Source organism: Leptonychotes weddellii, chromosome 1, assembly GCF_054177405.1.
Source record: "Leptonychotes weddellii isolate Sample4059 chromosome 1, ASM5417740v2, whole genome shotgun sequence".
Taxonomy (NCBI): domain Eukaryota; kingdom Metazoa; phylum Chordata; class Mammalia; order Carnivora; family Phocidae; genus Leptonychotes; species Leptonychotes weddellii.
The window spans coordinates 95,935,047-95,950,189 of NC_138369.1; the positions used below are offsets into that span (position 1 = coordinate 95,935,047).

Here is a 15,143-nt window from a genome sequence, read left to right on the forward strand (position 1 = left end):
GTAGGGGGAGAAAATCTGGAATTGTGCATGCAGTCACTGATTTGCTGTTTGTCTCCTCTGCTGAAACATGCACCCCTTAACAGTAGGGACACTGTGGGCCACTTCAAGGTCACTGCGGTATCCATAGCACCTACAAGGGGCCAGTGCACAGTAGGTGCTCGATAAACACGCATTAAATAATAAGAAAAGAGACCATAGAATTTCGACCTCCCGAGGTTGCGAGGTTGATAAAGTTGGGCATGATGGCCCCCTTGGGGTGGCAGGCCTATCGGTGGCACATCCAGCTCTCAGCAGCCATGAGCTCCTGAGGTCATCTGGGGGAGAACTCCACATCAGGAAGTGAGGGTTGCCAGCATCTCGTTCCTCAAATTAACAGGAGTAACACTCCAGCTTGCAGCAAAGCCTGCCGCATCGCCACCTGAGCCTGTGTTCAGAGCTATAATTTGGACTCCTTACCCAATTGGAAGGGGAACCCAGTATCTCTGCATCTTAATTTTGTCTTAATAACATTCAAATAGGAAACTGTTTTGCTCACTGTAACCTCTTGTGTAGTATATGGACTGTGCGTGTCTCATTTTAAAGTCTTACTGTGTTTAAATTTAAACCACATAACTCCCACGAATATTATTATTTAGCTACTGAGAATAAATATGTAGTGAGCAGAAGGAAAGGATCTGGTCCCCAAGGTGTTGCAGGAAACCTCAAAAGAAGGAGAAAGTCCGTTGTCTCACTGTGGCTAATCCACTACCTGGGCAGGTTGATTCGATTCTTGAATTGAAATGGAAAAATTTCAGAGATTTCCGTAGTTCGTAAAAGTCCTTTGCATGAATGATTACTACCTTTAACAATTCCCCTTCCCAGTAAGTGGGATCTTGGAGTTATTTGACTACCTTTACACAAAGTATTTGTTTATAGAAGGAGCTGTTTCTAGAGAACATGAACAAGCAATCCTCCCCACTCCAAAAAAAAAAAAAAGAAAGAAAGAAATTGATAATTCAAAAATTGTAGCTAGTGCTATTTTAGTAGCTGGAAATTTTGAGGAGACTATTTCCCTTAAACTGCCAAATGGAAATGGCTATAGCAACAGGGTCATGAAGGCTTGAGAGGGGCCTGTGGTGTAAACCTCCCCCAACCCCCAGCCTCTAGCACCACGGACAGATAAACTGGAAATGCAAAGGAACTCGGTTGTAATTCATTTACAAACATGGGACACCTCCCCTCCCCCACACTTCTCAGATTTGAAGATCTTTTAGCACAAAAAATGAACAAGATAGAATTTTTGGTGACAGAATTTCCCTACAGGGTCCCTTTCTGCACCCCAAAACCCCGATGCTCTCATCCAAGCTGCTTTCTAGGTTATGTGTGTGCTTGGCTTTTTGCAATTACACCCCAATTCTGGTTGTGAAATGAAAGGCTCTAGAACTCGCAAGTATCATGAAAAAAGTGGAATAGGGGCTGGGTAAGGATGCCAAATTTCACAAATAAAAACACTATTTCCCAGTTTGATGTGGACCTTAGAAAACTCACGAATAATTTTTCAGTATAGTGATGCTCCATGCAAACTTCAGACACACGTATATTAAAAAATTATCCGTTGTTTGTCTGAAATTCAAAATTAACTGGGTGTCCTATATTTTATCTGGCAACCCTCAGAGGGGGTTTCCTGGGTAGGGAGCAGTTTCCTGTGCCCTTGAAATCTCAGTGAATGCATCTATTCATGAAATGGACCTCGTAAGCTACCCAAAGTGGGCCAGAGTGTCTTCAGATGAAAAACAATTCTATCCTTTGTTGGTGGTGGTGTTTGGAGAGAGGTTCACCCTTTGCTTGTTTACCTTTACTTGCAAATAAAGTTTGCCTTGGAAAGCAGCTCAGTAGAGTGAACAGAGAACCCACTTTGGCCCCCACATGTCTGGGATGTCATTCCAACTCTAATGTCTATTTGCAGTGTGACCTCAGACTAATTAATCTATATTTGCTACCAGGAATGATAAATACCTGTTCTGTATACCTCCCAGACTGGAGTGAGAATTGAAAGGAAAACCAAAGCTACCAACACAATGCCCAGTATATAAAACAACGGTCAGCGGGGCCCACAGTTTGCCTGTTGGCAATGGAAATGCTGGAATGACCATATCCCCAACCTTCTTGGTAAAGCATCGATGGGTGGGTTTTCTCGGAGCAGCTCTCTCTGTGCTTCTTTCTTTAATACCGATATATAATTTCTATGTGGTGAAGTGCACAAACACTCAGTGTACAACTTGATCAATTGTTTCTCACATATGTACTCAGGTCAAGATCTGAAAACATTTCCATCTCCCCACAGCAGCCTTCGGACTGCGGTGACCAGAGAAGAGTTTTCCCTGCTCTTACAGTTCCCGTATGTGAAACTGAACATGTCATGTTCGAGACTCATTGATGTTACTGAGTATATCAGCAGTTTGATGTTTTTATTTCGGTCTGATATTTTACTATATGAATATTCCGTGGTTTATGCATCTGTTGGACATTAGGGTTGTTTCTAGTTGGAGTTCTCAGTAATCAGGCCACCATGAATGTTCTCGTTCATATCTTTTTTGTGAGCATGTATTTGTTTTTCTTAAATGCACAGGAGCGAATAGCTGGGTCCTAGGATATCTAAGTTCTCTCTCCAACTCCAGGTGGAACAGAAGTGCATGGCTTGCATTGTAAACTTGCAAATATGTTTTTTTTTTAAAAAAGGAGGTAGAACAGAATTAAATAAGGGGAAAAGGAAGGAACCGCTAGCCCAACTCCTTCACCAAACCTCGGCATACATAGATACACATTTCAGCTCACATTTTACTGTAGGAGAAGCCCCCGAAATGAGAGGGAGAGCTTCTCCAACAAGGTTCAGAGAACAGAATCCACAGAGGACCTGGGGCCTTATACACTTAGTCATGCATTAGTGATATAGGGAATTTATCTATTAACAATTATCATTTGATTTAAGAAAAAAAAATGGTAGTTTTGTCTTACATATAATTTATGTTCAAACCTTCACATTCATTTGCCTTACATCAATCTTAATATTTTTGTCAATTCTCAAGTTGCTCCATCGTACCGTAGTAGATTAACCTTAGAAATATAAAAATGCTTCATAGAAAAGTCAGGTCGAAAGGCCAAAGTTGTACTAGATGTCATTAAAGTTGTTTCCATTTGGGAAAGAAATAAAATATATTGAATTTTATGCAAAATAAAGTTTTCATGAACAGGGACAAAGTAGTGATTCCACCTTGAATTCCCTTTTGGGCAGTTTATGCTTCTGACTGATTTGCCAGCCTCGGGCTCAGATTCTCCCTCCTGTGTCAGGACAGTGAGTACAGCTGCATTGGGCCCTAGGAAAGGGGGAGTACTTGACCATGAAGCCGAATCACCTCTTGCACTCATCCTCCTCTGAGGTCATTACTGAACCCCACAGGTCTGGGCCTTCCACTCTAGAAGCTCCTCAGGGAAGGAGACTTATGGACCACGACAGGGAGAAGAAACAGAGCCACCAAAACAAGAGGTCTTTTAAAGAAGGCTCCATGAAGTTAAGAATTGGTTGTAAAGGGCAGTCATTTGTAAATTGTTGTGAAATGTATTATCCTTCCTGAAAATATTTCTTTAGCACTGAAACAATCAGTACCCAAAGCCCAGTGCCAGGGCTATAAGATGAAGCACTCGGAGGATATGTTTATAGTGTTACAGAGCACTAGGAGGGATGAGGGTTCTGGAATGGAATTCATTCAAACCCTCTCTGGTAGAAACTGGTGTGCTGCACTGAACAGGTCCTTGGACAGGGAGGGAGACATGAGACAAAAGAAGCCAATGTGTTGGTCCCTGACCAGTAGGATTTAGCGAGAAAGCACTCCGTGAGTTGTGCCTCTCCCACCATCCCCATCAAGAGGTCAAGAATATTGGTTAGAGAACAGCATGGCCTGGAAGGCAGCAGACTCAGGTTCAAATCTCCGCGTTGCCACTCACCAGCTCTGCAACTTGGCAAATAGGAATCTTTTGAGCTTGAGTTTCCTTAGTTGAACAAGGTGGGATCAACAGTGGCCACCACAGGATCACTGTGAGGGTCAGGTCAAATGTGAAGTTCAACAAACATTGGTTCCTTATCCCCCAGCTATTTCTCTGCTCAAATACCCTGAGCAGGTCAGTACATCATTCCTTCCTCTGGAGATTGTCTCACATGCTGATACTGTTGTTTCACTTCCTGAGACGTGAATCTATTTAGAGAAAAATAGGATACCCCAGACTAGGGTCTACAACAGCTTACAAGAATTATAATTTGAGGGGGTGCCTGGGTGTCTCAGTCAGTTAAATGTCTGCCTTTGGCTCAGGTCATGATCCCAGGGTCTGGGATCAAGCCTCAGAACCCCATGTCCAGCCGGCTCTCTGCTCAGCAGGGAACCTGCCTCTTCCTCTCCCTCGGCCTGCTGCTCCCCCTGCTTGCTCGCGCTCTCTCTCCTTCTCTGTTTCTCTATCAAATAAATAGATAAAAGCTTTTTTAAAAAATTACAATTTGAAAAGGGGCAGGGGGTGGGTGGACGGAATTCTGGGGAGATTTTTCCCATTTGATAAAGAAACCAAGGGAATTGGAGCTTAAATTAATTGCAGTGTGAATCACTTTTAGTAAGAACCAATTAAATCTGCCCCTCAGTTTTCACAGTATTTTGCGTATGATAAATACTCAACATAGCCAATAGGTGTTGAAATGAATTATAATGGTCATTCTGACTCTGCATGCAACATCAACAGAGCCCAAGCTGATTTTCTTCACAAAAACTATCCTTGACAACCAGGAGGCAATGAAACAAGGATGGTGCATCTATAAATCTTTGCTCCTTAGAGAATACTCAAAATGGCTTCAAACTGATTTTATTGCCCCAAAGTGTTGATAAAACCTTGTGTTTTTTTTTGTTTCATTTTTCCCTTCATTAAACAAATATTCATCGACCATCTATGCCAGGCAAGGCACAAGGTTTAAGATGAATGACTTGTAGCATCCCTGTCCTGGAGGACCTCACTGGTCTCTAGCAAACCACACTTACAGTTATTTATTACAATAGTAGAATGTGAAAATAGAGGTTACAGATTGAATACAATATCCTGGGGAACACAGAGGAGGGCAATGTAGAGGAGAGAGGAATTTCTTCATAGAGGAAAAAAAAATTCAGAGAGATGAACACACTGAATAGTAGGATGTTTGGTGGTTAAGAGTATGGCCCTGGGTAAGCTATTTAAACTCTCTGTGCCTCAGTGGACTCAGCTGTAAAATGAGGATAAAAGTATTTATTTCATAAGACTGTTGTGAGGATAAAGTGAGTTAAGCTACTGGTTCTCACACGTGAGTGTGCATCAGAATCACAGGAAGGGCTTGTGAAGACAGATGGCTGTGAGTCGGTTTCTGATCCAGTTGGTCTAGGATAAGCCTGTAGAATTTGCCTTTCTAGCAAGCTCCCAGGTGATGCTGATGCTGGCACAGGATGCTACACTTTGAAAACCACTGAATTAACATGAGTGAGGGTCTCAGAACAACTCCTGGCATGCAGCAAACAGTAAGTGTGAGTTATAGTAAGTAGGAGCTTTTGAGCTGGGTTTAAAAGGATGAGTAGGAGTTTGCCAGGTGGAGGAAGACCCTCCAACAACAGGGACTCTCTAATCCAAGGACACTCGAGGCAAAAGAAATAGCACCATTTTTCAGGGAGAAATTAGAGATTTGGTATAGCTAGAACATAGGCTGTCTTGGGGTTGGGGAGTGCCAGGATAAGGCTGAGAACACTAAAGAATAGTTTGTGAATGCCTGTCCGTGCCTAAAGAGACCTCAAATCATGACTTGATGAGCCCCTCCTATCAGTTCTCTCTCCAGCCTTACCTCTCTTCCAAGGCATCAGCTACTGGAGGGCAGGCCTGAGATGTTAGCCCCTGACAGGCACATGGCGAGACTTCACTAAGTGCCCCTGGGTTGCGTGTTCATTAGCACAAAGGTGAAATCTGTGTGGATTTCACAGGGCAGCGGCTGACCAGTTAGCAACTTCCTAATTTGGAAAACACAGGCAGCCCTCAGCTTCTAGGCCAAGCACAAGATTTCAAGGCAACTAAGCAGCTGAGACTGTCTTCTCTCATTATTTGATCCCAACAAGACAGAGCAAATCCACAAAGCAATTTTATCTGCTGAAAAACAATTACAGTTGGCGGGGGGAGAACACCACAAAAAAGCCTTGGAAATTTCCTGAGAGCCATGGTATATGATATCTGGGCAGATTTAATCTCCCTTGTCGCAGCCTATCCTTAAATGGAGAGCTTAATCTCATTTTTATATTCCGTAAAGAAGAATTTGGAGAGGCTTCAGGCAAGTGAGCATCAAAGCCGCTTAGAGTTCAAGGGGGACCCCACTGCAAAGAAATAAAGGAAGAAGTGCAAAACAAAGGTTACAAAAGCTGAGTGCTTTTAAATGTTTATGTCCTATATGTCTGCCCTGTTAACATAAAATATAACCATAAAATAATTGTCAGTCATGGAATAGTGGAAGAATTTATATTAAAAAAGAACACTGTTTTAAAGATAAAGCTATGTTGCTAGGCTATGTGATGAAGATAATTTCTGTCCATCTTTTCTGAGACTGTAAGAGGAATGTCAAAGATCTAAATATGACCTTTTGTGGTCATTGGCCCTGGACCATATGGCCTTTCTTGTCCCCACTGTGGTAGGTGTTGATGAGCAAAATCAAAAAGAAGGTAACTTGCCTCCGGTTTGATCAGAAGAGGAGGTCTTAAAGGCTTCTGTCTGATCTGTACTGGCCAGTCGAAATGGGCTCCCTGGCTCTGTGTGTCCCATGTGACAATGGAGTGGGTTGTTGAAGAACCAGAAGGAGGAAACAGTCAAGAGGAGACAAATGGTCTATCCCAGGCCATTTGTCTTGGCTGTGCTGTCTCTTGGCTGTCTCTTGGCTGTGCCTTCACTGGGTAAGCCACCCAACCTCTCTATACCTCAGTTTCTTCACCTCTAAAATGGGGGTGATAACAGAACCTATCTTACAGAGTTGTAGCAGACATGAGATGGGTTGGGTCTTATATGTCACCCACCTGATAGGCAGTGATGACATGCTTGCCAGCTGTGTGGCCTTAGGAAATTCACTTAACCTCTCTGGGCCTCAGTTTTCTCAGGAAATGAGGAGGTAGGATGAGTTTATCTCTGAGACATGTCCTGTTCTTAAACTCCTTGACTGTGTGACTCTGTTGTGAATTTGCTGCCCTTAAGTAGGAAGAGGAACAAGGGGATAGATAGGAGCACAGACTGACTTGGCCTCCTCCCCTCACTAATTTTGGCCATGAGTTCCTGAGCTGCTTGAGAGTTTGAACCGCACTCTGAGGACATTTTATTTGCCTTGGGAAACTTGATTTGTTCATGACAACTTGTTCATAGCAATGCTTATTTGTCAAGCTTCCCTTTTTTTAGAAGGCAGAGCAATATAGAGGTTTAATTCCTAGCACGAGACAGTTCCAGCCCAAAAGCTTTCTGTGGGAGAAACTGCAGCAGAAGTAACAGCCTTTGTGGTCGAGTGGGAAGAAAACCTAGAGGCAAGCTGTTAGCGTCGCTGACTTCGGGGTGCCGGTGGCCCTTTGCCCTTCTTACTAGAGGCGGGTGGTGCAGTGCGTGGTGGACGGCCCAGACTTTGGTCCCGCGAAGACCGATGTGGGTCCCATGCCCCGCTCGGCCCTTCATGGCAGTTGCTCAATTGTGCTAAGCCTCACTGTCCTTAGGTGCAAAGTGGGAGTATTAACTACTTCTAAGGTTTGTAAAGGTTAGATTTTTTTTTTTTTAATGTAGGCTAAGTGCTTAGATTGACGTTCAGAGTAAGTGTTCAATAAAAGTGATAGGCAACATAAGTTAAAAATGTCCAACCGGTATCATTCCTGTGATATAGATATACAAGGATTATATTCAGTATGTACGTCTCCCTCGCTTCTCCCTCTGTGGACTGTTGTGCGGATACAGTGCAACCTAGTTTTGTGTTCAGAGTCAGTCAGATAAGGCAAAATAGTACTAAGGTAGCGATGCCTTGCATTAAGACCCTCACAGTTCACAAAGCAATTTCATGTGCATTATCCTCCATATTCAAGAACCTGAATTTCTACTCTAGGTTGCAAAGCTGCTGAGGGGCAGAGTAGGGAATAAAATGCAGTTTCCTGACCCTCCCTTCCTTGCAGAAGGCCACACCCTTTTCTGCAGAGCTTACAAACTCATCCATATGCAGCCTCTCATTCCCAGCCACTCCGTGATGGAAGCTGGGCTGGGTCATTTCCTCCATTTGTTAGGTGAGGAAATTGATGCCTCGGAAGTCACATGACTTTTCCAGCATCACATGGCTGGTGAGGGGCAGAGACAAGACCAGAACCTGCTCATCATCTCCTGACACAAACAGAAACAGGATAACCAAATCAAAACAAAATAATAAATGGTATATTCCTTTTTAAAGTGAGCTATAAAATGTTGTGGGATGGGGCACCTGGGTGGCTCAGTCAGTTAAGCGTCTGACTCTTGATTTAGGCTCAGGTCCTGATCTCAGGGTCGTGAGATTGAGCCCCGTGGGCATGGAGCCTGCTTAAGGGTCTCTCTTTCCCTCTGCCCCTGTCCACTCCCCCACGCCCCCCTGCTTTCTCCCTCTCTCTCTCTCTCTCTCAAAATAAAATGTTGTGGGGGTCCAGGGGCAAAAGAAAATATTGTATCTGCATGTGTGTGCATGTATAGGTATGTATTATCCAGAGAAGATTTCCCAGAAGAAGTAATACTTGAATTGATATTTGAAGGAAAAGTAGGTAGTAGGGAAACCAAATGCAAAGAACAGAAACTTGAAATAATTTTGCTGGTTAGGCAGAAAACTCTATAGGCCTTGAATTTAGTGTCTTACATTTTGAGGATGCTTTCATTTATTCTTTTAACAGTTCTTTATTGGGCATCTACTATGTGCAGGCCTGTGTAAGCTTGAGGTCCCTGTAACGTCTGCAGGGTATCCACAGGCAGTTGGAAATGCCCAAATGGAACTGAGCAGTAGAGACAGTGTGTGAGTAATAGTAGAAGGCACTGGAGTAGATGACGTCACACCCAAGAGGAGAGAGTGGTGAGAGAGGGGAGGAGAGTTGAGGACAGGCCTTGGACTCCAACCTTGAAGAGGGGAACAGGAGAGGTAAGGTCAGCAGAGATAAGAAAAAGAAAGCAAAGGTCAGAGACTGCAGAGGACAATCAGGAAAGAGGACAAACAGGCGGGGAGGCCAGCACTGTAACCTCCATGGGAAGTTAAAGAAGACAAAGATGAGGGGCACCTGGGTGGCTCAGTCGGTTAAGCGTCTGCCTTTGGCTCAAGTCATGATCCCAGGGTCCTGGGATGGAGTCCCACATTAGGTTCCCTGCTCAGCAGGGAGTCTGCTTCTGCCTCTGTTTCTCACTCGTGCTCTCTCTCTCTCTTAAATAAATAAAATCTTTTTTTTTTTTTTAAAGACAAAGAGTCAGTTACAGGAAAGGACTGTTGGCAGGTCACGTCTGGTTCTAATGAACACAGTCTTAATGAAGTGCAGGGGAAGAAGCTAGACAGCTGTTGGTTGAAAAGTAATGCAAGGCAAAGAAGGAAAGCCTCTTGAGATCAGATGACTCTCAGTAAGCTTGGCTGGGAAGATAAGGGAGAACCTGGGGGTAGCCAAGGGCAATGGGAGGGCTAAGGATACAATTGAGGCAAGTGTGTTTGAAGAGAATGAGAGACCTGAGGAAAACACCTGGAGGTGAGAAGGAGAAAACAGAGTAAGGACCCAAGCAGATAGGAGGAGATGTGATCCAAGACACTGGTGGGTAGAAGGAAGGACACATTTTCCCCAGAAAGGGGCAGGACTCTTGTTTTGTTGCAAATAACAGAAATTAATCACAAACTTGCAGAATGAAACAAGCTGCTTAAACACATAAGGGAAGTTAATTGGCTCAATAACTGCAATGTCTAAGGATGGATCTAGTTTTAAGAGCAGCTGGATCAAGAGGATTAGGACTTACTCTCACTGCCTTTCTGAGCTCTGTATTTCTCTGTTGGCACCGTCAGGTATGGAGGCTCTCAGGAGGCATTCTCTTCTCATTTGAATACAGTGTTCAGAACGAATTCTTATTAGCCAAACGAGGTTGCATATCCATTCCTGACCAATGCTTCTAGTTAGAGGGAAAGGAGAACGGATTGGCGTTGGCTGGTCACATGCCCATCGCCAGTTAGTGGTGGGATGAGCCCCTCCTAAGCCACGTGAACCGAGAGTCAAAGAGTGCTTGAGGAAAACCAGGGTGCCGTTACCCAAAAAGTGGGGAAGGATGCTGGGTCAGCAGAACACACAGACAAAACAACAAAGAGGTGAGGCTACTTTTGAGGAGGGAACCCCGAGGAAGTCCAGACGGGCGGTCTCTGTTCTGCGTGCGAGGTAGGAGGCCTGACCTGCCTCGCAGCAACAGCCTCCACAGAGCTCAGCACTTCCGCCCCCAACTCCCCTTTTTCCTGCCCCCTCAGAACTGAGGGGGAATGAAAGTTGACAAGGCAAATTGACAGCGAATGAAAGAAATGCCTGTCATGAGACGAAAAGAGGTCCCGTGCAGAGGTGGAAGCACCTGAAGGTGTAGGAGACAGAGAAGCAAAGAAAGCCAGGCCATGCCAGTCTGGGAAAAGAGCTCTTCGGGCTCATTACTTAAGAATGGCCCAGTAAAGATTCCAGAAGAACAAGCTAAGCTCATGGAAAGTGCTGAGAAAAGCTGGTTTATTCTCGGTGTGTCTCCCTATTTTTATAACTTACCTCAACTTTGCTTCAGGCGGGAGTGGTTGGTCCCAGTAGTGGTGCATGGAGAGAGACACTGTCAATGTAAATATTCATGGGAGAGTCTCCAGGGAGATGCTGGTGAGCAGTTCAGCTGGCTTTCTAAACAAGGATGATTAATGTGCATGTGGACTTGCAGAGAGGCTTTATCTTCAGGACATACTTCAGAAATAAAAAAAACAAAGCAGATTATGAGGAAAATTGATTTTCTGGAACCAAGTTGTAGGAACACACTCAGGAGAGAAGTAAAGGCTACAAAGTCTTCAGAATCTGAATGTCCCAGAGCTTAGAAGTGGAGATTATATATGTTTGGGTCTGCCAAAGAGGTCACGCCCTGATCCTGGAACATAAGGTGGAGGAAGTGGGAGTGGGAGCCACAGGTCTGAGTAGAGTCCGCACAGGAGGAAGGCAAATGCTTCCAGCCCACAGTTGGGAGGAGGTCCCCCTGACCTCACTCACGCCAGAATTTTGCCCCTTGCCTTTGGGTGTTGAACTATGGGTGTCTGGGTTTTCCAGAAAACCTGCTCCTTCGGGCTGATCTGTCTCCTCTCAGCCCTTCAGGCCAGTTTAAAGCCTGTCCCCTCCATGAACCCTTCTTTGGACATCCCTGTCCTGGGGGGCAAGGGGCAAGGGGTCCTGCTTCGCTGTTTCTCTTCTGTGTGCATTCACCTCATGTGCCCAAGGGAAGCCATAGAGTCCTAGAGAGCATGGTCCTTGACTGGTTCATTTTGGAGTCCCTAGAACCCAGCACAGTGCCTGGCTGATAGTTGATGCTCAGAACACGTTGTGCTTCAAGTGGCTCCCAGCCCAGGAACCAGGATAGCCAAGCCAGCCTCCACCAAAGCCAGGAGTAGAGGACCCAGGACAGAAGGAGGGAGGCAAGGAGGAAAAGATAGAACATCCCCAACACCTCAAGCAGCGTCGGAGGCCATCCCAGAGTCAAAGGCTGTCTCTGACAGTTTCTGCTGAAAATCCCCAGAGCTGGGGAGCCCCTGCCTGTGGGGATCACGCTTCCTGTGGGATTTCTAGCCAGTCACTCACCAGGAAGGGCTCGAGGGGGCCTTGCTGACTCATTGGTTTTAACCCCTCTGAGAACTCTGTGTGAGTGTCCCATAGCAGTGCTGTGGAGTCAGGTGATGCACCTGCTTGGAGAAGCCAGGTCGCCCATCTCTTCTAACCTGGGTTCTAATGGCCCCCTGTCAGTTCTGTGAGCTACCCTCAAGCCATTCATTCACTCACCAGTTACTGGGCCCCTAGGACGCCTGCCAGCCCTGTTCCAGGACCTGGGGATATGGCAAAAAAAGAAATCCAACAAAAATCCCTGCCCTCATAAGCCTCACATTTTATCTGGGGGAGAACAAAATAAAATAAGATGAGGAAAATGTGTCCTCCGTGAGGTAGTGGTAAGTGCATGACAAGGAAGGTGGATGGGGTGTTGGTGCGGAAACGTTTTTAACAGGGTAGTCAGGGAAGGCACCCTTGGGAAGGTGACTCATGAGCTGAAGGAAGTGAGGGAGTCGCCCCCCATCATTTGGGGAAGAGCACCAGGTGGAGGGAATGGCCCGTGCAAGTGTCCAGAGTAGGAGCGTGCCCAGAATGTGGAGGTAATGAGAAACGATTCGGCCCTGGGTGGGTTTTGAAGGTAAAGCAGATGGGAATTACTTCACGATGGGTTGGCTGTGGAAGAGTGAGAAAGGAAGAATCAGGGTTGATGCCATCTTAGTGCGTTCGGGCTGCCATCACCAAACGCCACACACAGGACAGCTTGTAAACAGTGGACACTTATTTCTTCACAGGAGGCTGGAAGTCCAAGGTCGTGGCGCCAGCGCAGTCAGGTGAGGGCTCTCCCCTGAGTCGCAGCCTTCACACTGTGTTCTCACATGGTGGAAGGGGGCAAGGAGCTCTCTGCCATTTCTTTTATAAGGGCATTACCCTCATTAGGTCATGAGAGCCTCAGGAGCAAAGACCCCACCTAGTAACACCATCATATTGGGCATCAGAATGTCAACATGTGAAACTGGAGGGGGCGAAACACTCACAGCATAGCAGAGGCCAAGGTTTTAGCTGGAGTGCCTGGAAGAATATGGTTGCTCCAAGTCACATTTCCAGCAGGTTCCTTTTTTATGCCTCGTGATTCTAGATATGGGGGTTGTCACTGCAAGTACGTCAGCCGCTGAACAGTCACGTTGCAGCAAGATGACTTTCTGCTTCCTGACACCTTCCCATCAGCTGAGGTCTCTAAACACATTTAGTCCTTTCTCCAGAGTCTTCTCCTCCATGCCAGCCAGCAAGGAGAACCGAAAACCAAGGCAACACAGTGTAGCAGCTTCGGTTTCTCAGCTGGTTTGGATTATAGAGAAGTACCACCATTCTCCTTCAGAGTGCCTCGATTTGGTTTGTGAATCACATATTCTATACATGGCCAATATTTATTCTGGGAAGTGATATGCATTCCTTTTGGTACTTAGCATTCATTTGGGAAGCCTGAATGATATTTTGAATCCCTTTTGAGTTAGATTTAAGAAAACTAGGGCCTATGAGCCTTCAAAACAGCACAACTAGTTCATAGAAAACCAGGATTAGATCTCAGTCTTCAGGTCAAATGAAATCCTAGAGCGCTTATATGAAATCATTGCTAAATTGAGTGAGGTCAGGGATGAGGTGTAAATTCAAAGGTAAATAAAAGACAGCCTTAGAGAGATTGGCATCTAGGGAGAAAGATAAAATAACCTCCCCTCTTTCCTCCCTCCCTCCCTCCCTCTCTCCTTCCCTTCCTTCCTGAAACATGTATTCAATGTCAAATACTGTCAGAATAATGCAAGATGTTAGGTATACAAACACACAAAACAGACCCAATCCCTGCCCTCGAGAGGCATAGTCGGCTGAGGGAGACATTGGCCTCCACGGTACCTAATAACAGGGAAGAAAAAAACAGTTTCTGAGAAGAGCGGAAATGAAAAGCCATTAGACCTTAGAGAACAAACTATTTAATACTGCGTGAGGGGATTGGGGAATTTGCAGTGAGGAGGTTATACTTGAGCTGGTTGGTTAAAGAGTGGAATTTCAGCAAAAGGGGGAAGAGCACTTCAGACTGAAGGAACAGCAGGAGATCTACCAAAGTATGCGACAGTTTCAGAGAACAGCCCCCGGGGCTGACAATGAGGGGGCCTTAGTGATACTGAGGAGATGGGGAGGTGGGCCAGGACGGTGTGGTGAAGAGGGTGAAGCCTCCAGTGTCCAAGAGAACAAGAGCATTCCCTCAGTCCCCATGTTGGGGCTCACGTTTCTCACACACAGGCATTCTTATGTGGATGCCCTCCTAGGAGACACACAGGCATTCTTACGTGGATGCCCTCCTAGGAGACACACAGGCAGGGAGAAGCTGAGGGCAGAGTTCCCTAATAGGCTCCTCGGAGACATTTACAGAATGTCTCATCTCTCTGGTGCGGTGTACCAGTGATAGAAGTTAGTTACCAGTGTGGCCAGAAACGTCACTACGAAGAGAAACGCTCACTGCCCAACCCACCCCCCCGCCCCGCCACTCTGATAGTTGGCAAAATTAGACTGCAAGCTCTTTCCATGTGCTCTAGCTCAAGTCAGGAAAAAAATAAACCCTCAACAGCTTCTGTTCTACAGAAAGAGGTTTACAGATTTCAATATGCCAGCCAAAAAGAAAAAATATTCTCAGCTTGATTCTTTTGCCAGCTTGATAGGCAATGGCAGAGATGGGTGGTTTCCAACGGAGTTTTTCGCTTCTGAGCTGGTTTTAAACCTCGCAGCTCTGCCACTTGACAGCATCCAGGTTTCCAGACGTTGGCAGGGATGCCACAGTCTGTCACCATCAGGGCAGCGTTGAATTTTCCCGTTCTGACAACTAGACAAGATGTCTTTTGAAGGGTGTTTAGGACTTGGGCGGTTGGTTTTCAAGATAGACGAGCCCTCGACCAGATTTGCTTCAGAAAATATCAAATGCTGGAGACTGGTCTGTATCCTGTTTGAAGAGTCTGCTTAAAGGGTTGCAAGTCAGACACTTTTTGTTCTGCAATAACCGCACTGACCTTTTGCTGAAAATGGTAATGAAAAACTAGGTATTGAAGAACGAAATGGGGACCTGTCGGAAAATGGCTGAAATCCTGAACAGTGACAGCTGATGCAACATTTGCTTGACCTCTGGCTTATACAAGGTATTAGAAAGTGCCTAAGAAGATTATATTTAACTTTACGAAAATACCTCTGAAGTCAACTGTTTGCCCGAACGTCCATCCTTCCTGCAGCCCAACAGAAAAGAAAGGAACAAGAAAGGCG

General features: G+C 45.5%; 1 protein-coding gene and 1 long non-coding RNA gene across 7 annotated transcripts in view; one reads left to right on the top strand and one right to left on the bottom strand.

Annotated features, from left to right (window-relative positions):
* The window catches only part of KCNAB1 (potassium voltage-gated channel subfamily A regulatory beta subunit 1), a 370,920-nt gene that overhangs the window by 197,418 nt on the left and 158,359 nt on the right, over window positions 1-15,143 (top strand). The gene's annotated exons all lie outside the window — the stretch shown is intronic.
* LOC145723008 (uncharacterized) overlaps window positions 1-15,143 on the bottom strand; it is a 171,643-nt gene that overhangs the window by 17,797 nt on the left and 138,703 nt on the right. For both annotated transcript variants that reach the window (XR_014147706.1, XR_014147708.1), the window contains one exon: window positions 10,818-11,000. This is a non-coding gene — a long non-coding RNA (uncharacterized LOC145723008). The remainder of the gene's footprint in view (window positions 1-10,817; window positions 11,001-15,143) is intronic.